The sequence below is a fragment of the Zea mays genome, chromosome 6 (genome assembly GCF_902167145.1).
Source record: "Zea mays cultivar B73 chromosome 6, Zm-B73-REFERENCE-NAM-5.0, whole genome shotgun sequence".
Classification (NCBI taxonomy): Eukaryota; Viridiplantae; Streptophyta; class Magnoliopsida; order Poales; family Poaceae; genus Zea; species Zea mays.
The window spans coordinates 98,717,452-98,723,451 of NC_050101.1; positions in this window are offsets into that span (position 1 = coordinate 98,717,452).

Genomic DNA, 6,000 nt, shown 5'->3' on the forward strand with positions numbered 1-6,000 from the left:
TTACAAATCCTACCCCCTTAAGAGAAATCTCGTCCTCGAGATTTATAAGAAAAAGGATACAGAAGGATTGGTTTGTAATTCGTTTTTTAGTCCATAATTGGTTCAAAAATCCAGATTCTCATTTATAGTCAATAGTGGGTGATTGGAGGAGTATAGGTATCCAGCTACTTATTATGTACGATATAAAAGATGGATAGGTTAGGGCAAGAATAACTAGGGGTAAGAAAGTTTATGGTAAGGAAGAAACTCCGGGCTGGATGGTAAAGCATCTGAAGGTTGAGTTTGACTTCCTCCTTCCCTAACGAGGTTGATCTTCTTTGGCCTTCACCCTTAGATTTGCCATCCTTGTTAAGGACATATGGTTAAGATAGTTGTCGGTGCTTGGGATGGGTAGGCCCAACAAGGTTTACTTTGCTTTTGGGATAAATGGGTTGGGCAACCTATAACATAGGCTAGGTTGTGGTGGTTCCACAGACAAGTTGGTCTAAGACACCAATTTAGGTTTAGTACCCATTTATAGGGATATGATCTAATTTATGTTACCAATATTAACTAACTTGTTTAAGTAACTTACATTAGATTAGCTCAACTTAAGGTTAGACTTCGTTAGGTTAGATTAACCTATTAGATTGGATCAGATCTAGAATAAATTGATATGACTATTTTAGACTAGACAGGATCTAGATAAATTTTGGATTAGCTCATGGTTGTTATTCTAGAGTGGCATAAATATGCTAATTAGGGCAAGATGAATTCATAAGGATAAGGTAGAATCTTTTGAGGTCAGTTAGATCTATTAAGGTGAGATAAAGTCTATTCAAGATAATATGAGTCTACTAAAGTAATAGATTATCTTTTAAGATAAGGTAGATCTATTAAGCTTCACATATTTTAGTGGGGGATAAACCAAGTTGGCTAGTTATTTTATCAACATTTTTTTCACTATATGTATATACAGATGTAATTTATGGACATTACTCCACAACTCATCGCACTCAATCAAAGATCCAAATCAAACAATTATCATAAGAACAATTACTCAAGCGTATAGACACATATCAAAATAGTTTTGTTTTTGTTCCTAAGAGTAGGCCTCCTAGTCCTAAAGATCACTTTAGGCATGGGATTTCAAAGTGTGAAACCCACATTTGTCTTTAGAATGAAAAGGTAAGAATAATCAGAGTAAAGCGGAAATAGATGAGAATAGATTAAGAAAAGTTTAGAAAGAATTAGAGTAGCAAAGGTAAGTAGACAATGGTTGTCCAGTTCTATCTAGGTTTCGTCCTACAGTCAACATTCCTCTGATACCACTTCTGTCACACCCGGGTTTTAGGGGCACCAAGACCCGGGCGCGAACATAATCACCAGGTGTGCTAGGACCAAGTCTCACACATATGATGAATCATGGCACAAGATCGAATGTCACATCTTTAATATATAATAGGAGTTCTATACAAAATAAGTAATTAATTACATTATAAGGAGACAACGGTCCAGCAACCCAAAGTTGACTGGGAGACGACGACCTAGATCTCTCACGAACTCATCGCAGCATCCTCCATGCGCCTCATCCTACGATACCTGTTCTTGACCTGTGGGGGGGGGTGTGAGACAGCAAGAGTGAGCTCACATACGTTCATCGCTCAACAAGTTGTGGGAATAATGTGCATGAACTCGCCAAAGGTGGGAGCTCACGTGAAGTGTAAGGCTTACCAAAGAGGATGGTTAGAGCTGAGCATTGCTTTTAAAATTGGTCAAAATTTTATTAGCAATTACTAAGTATAAGTAAATACCAACCCAATTAAGTAGTAGAACAAAAGTAACAACATCACCTGCGATGCAATGCATATGACAAATTGAATTTAGTTCCATAAGTTAATCATGTGAGGGTCCGAGCTGCTCATGACCGTGAGCACGGCTAGTATACCAGTTTTACACTCTGCAGAGGTTGCACATCTTTACCCACAAGTCATGTTACCCATCTGCCAAGGGATCGCGACTTCCCATACACCTCTACCGAGGAGGCGAGGCAGGGTAACACTATGAGGCCTTTACAAAGTTCCACTAGCTTCAGAAAACCCGCTACAATTTATAGGAAGCTCCAATGCAGGGTTCTTGTCTGACCGCCATCGCAGCAAAATCAACCAAGGACCTCCCTACACTGACCACTCCCCTACTGCCCTTGCCCCTTTCGGGTAAGGTAGTCCTCCACTAGCTTTCCTAATTAATCAGCCAAGGGCGTCCATAAACCCTTGTGGTAGCACTGTTTTCCCGGGCGGTCGCTCCATGTTCCAATTAACATAATGATCTTATCATGAACAGTGATAATAAACAGATAATAAAAGTGTGATCATGAATAATGTATCTTCATACCTAAAACCACATAAAGCACTAGCAAGTACTACCCAAAAAGTTCAATGGTAAATAAGGTATAAAGATAGACAAACTAGGGTAACCTATTGGGTCCCATCAAAATTAACCTATGCAGATCATTATGATTAATCAGAACATGGCTGGGTAAAAAGAAGTGATCAAGGGCACAACTTGCCTGGGACTTGAGATTCCAGGTACCAGGATGATCTTCAGGTGACTTGTGACCTCACGCTAGTCGTAGCAATACAAACAAACATGGGATAGGCAAAATTAACATTACACCAAACATATATGCAAAATACATATTAATAGTCTACATATTTAAATAAGATCACATGAACAGGAATTATTAATTTTGGAGTTATAGATTTTAAGTTATGGATTTCTAAAGATTCTATGTGCTTGGTACAAGATTAATTAGGATATCAATTTTAATATGGCTTTCATGTCAAAACAGTGACACAAAATGATAAACAATAATATTACAAAATTATAGAAACTGGAATGGGTTAATTCGGAGTTAGAATGAATTAAATATGAATTAAACAAGTTTATGAATTTATTTTTGTACTAAAAATCGATTTCCCTAATTATTTCTCTATTTTTATCTCCCTCTGGACTGCGCGCCAATTTCTGGAAAGTGCAGGGGCTATCTCGCAAGTTTTCGTAGACACAGAACCTATCTATGTGGACCGCGAGTTATTTCTTTTATTTTCCAGGGGGTCTTTAGGAAATGTTCTCGGGCGAAGGGGTATGGACAGATCTGCGCCGCAGAATAAGAAGTGAACGGTCCAGATTAAATTATGCAATCCTATGATTCGGTACGCACTACTGACCGCCAGATCCAGATCTGAGGGTCGGTAGGATGTCCACGTATACATTTGATCCCAGACGCACGCCACCGATCCAAGGGCTCGGATTTTATTTGGCGCACAGGGATACACCAATTCAATCTGAACCACCCACTGGCGATCGGACGGCCAGGAGGCCCTTCTTCCCCATCACCCCGCTAAGACATGAGGCAGCGCCGCAACAGTCCTACGGCGGAGCGTCACCGGCGCATATCCAATCCAGCACCCCGAAGCTCTCCCCCAGCCGACGACTATCGAAGAGGCACGCGTGAGAAGCTAGGAACTGTGCAGGGCACCCATACCGGTGATTGGTGTGCCGAGTAATCCCGCCCACGGGGTCTGCGGATCCGTGACGCCACCATAGGATTTATTCGATCGCGGCGGCGCCCAGTCAATTTCGCCCCGCCCGGGCTCCGACGAGATGCACCCGAGACGGGACCGGCATCCGCGTCAGCATCACGGAGACCCGAGAGGCGCAGGCGACGGAGTTGCGAGCACAGAGAGCGACGCGGAGGAGGGCATCACTGGAGATGCACTCGAGAGGATCGAGCCCGACCTGGAGGCTCTGGGTCGAGGGAAGGTCACGGCAAGCAGTATTTATGGCTGGGGCGGAGGGGCAACAGGAGAATCGTAGGATCCCAACAACCCTATGAAGTCGCGGTCTCCGTTAGCTTCGGTCGCGTTCTGTTGAAAGAAGCCGGAGGGGGAAGAAGATATTGGATGTTGGGGTCCACACGTCAGGTTAACAGGGACGCGGAAGCGGCAAGCTGTGGCTGACGTGCAGGTCCCATCGGTCGGTGAAGCGGCGCTACGCGGGGTCACGCGCGTGAGGTTGTGCGACTGGGTGGCTGCCCCGCAGGGCCCACCTGTCGGTCACAACACTAGTTGCTCGCGTGCGCGGTGGCTGGTTTGGGCCAGTAGCAGAGGAATTTAGCCCATGCACCGCAGAGGGGAAGAAGGATGAGTGGCCCAAGGGCTTGGAATTCAGCCCATGCCAGCACTGGTGGGTCCTTTCCCCTTTTTTTATCTTTAGCTCAGATTCAAATTCCAAAAGTTCAAACTGAATTTTTCTCTTTTTAAACACTCGTTTCGAACTTAAATTTTCAAATGTCAAAATAATTATAATGTGAATATAAACTTTACTGTTTATGAAAACAATATTTATTATTTTCCTTATTATTTATTTATGAGAGGAATAAATGGTTTTATGAACATTTACTTTCTCATATTCTATTTTATGCTTTATTTAAAATTGAAGGTCAAGTTTATGTTTTCCATCAAATGTATCACCACAAAATCAGTAAGAGATCAACCTTTCTTATCTATTTATTGGTCCCTTAATTAATTTACTGTTATTGTTTGAAGATGAGGAGAGAGAATTCCAATAGATTTTCAAAGGTCTTCAAAATTCACACAACACTATTATATCTACTCTTATTTCCTTATTATATTATTTTATAATATATGTATTTATTTATTTTATTATTTTTACCTTATACAAATTTTAGGGCTTTACAGTTACAGATCGCAGGAGATTTACAATTGAGATAGTTATCTCCTGTGGCTTACAAAGATATTTATAGAGGTGAAACCCTAAAACGATTCGTACCGCGGGGGCTCCGCCCCCCGCACCCCAGCCTCCCGGCGACGGGCCTCCGCTTCGCTCGCCAACTTGGCCGCCTTCTTCAGAATTTGGATCACAAACTCAACAAACTCCACCTTGATACAAATTTCTTGTAGCATCATAATAGCAAACTACACCTTAAACAAATGCATCATCATCTTGCCGGCGCTAACAATCACTAAGGGCTAATTTATAATACTAACTAAGTTTGAGCATAGCTCAAACTTAGCAACAGAAACATGTTTCGTCATCATATCATCTAGATTATTATCAGTACTGATCTTGCATACCTTCACCAACCCTTTTCAATGATATCACGAACGAAGTGATAACGAATATCAATATGTTTGGATTTCTCAGTAATCATCTGATATTTGGTGAGGTAAATAGCACTCTGGCTATCACAATAGATGGTAATGCAAGACTTAATTCCACATAGCTCTGAATATATACCTTTCAACCATAAGGCTTCCTTAGTAACTTCTGCAATTGCCATATACTCAGCTTCTGTGGTAGACAAAGCAACAGTATCCTGTAAACGAGATTTCCAACTCACAACACAATCTCCAATAGTAAAGACATAACCTGAAAGAGATCTCCTCCTGTCTAAATCACCACCATAATCTGAATCAACATAGCCAATCAGACCATCTCCAGATTTACCAAAACATAAACAAGCACTAGAAGAACCACGTAGATATCTGAAAATCTGAAAGGGAAATGTGCCCTTGGGCCATTTCTAAGTATTTTGGTGATTGAGTGCCAACACAAGTGGACTTATGCAAAGTGATGGACAAAGTGCAAATCAAGTAAAAAGGTATGTTTCTAAGACTTAGTACATTGTTTTTAAGACTAATGTATTGTGTCTAAGTGCTGGGAACAGGAGGAATCAAGTTGGAAAAGAGATGGCTTTGTTCAGCCAAAGGCAGCTCGGTCTGGGTGCACCGGACTGTCCGGTGGTGCACCGGACAGTGTCCGGTGCGCTAGGCCGGCGGCTGTCAACTGGCTGCTCTCGGGAAGCAATTAACGGCGTACGGCTATAAATCACCGGACTGTCCGGTGGTGCACCGGACTGTCCGGTGAGCCAACAGTCGGCCGGGCCAACGGTCGGCCGTGGATTCTGCTCGCGACGCGTGGCAAGAGCCAACGGTC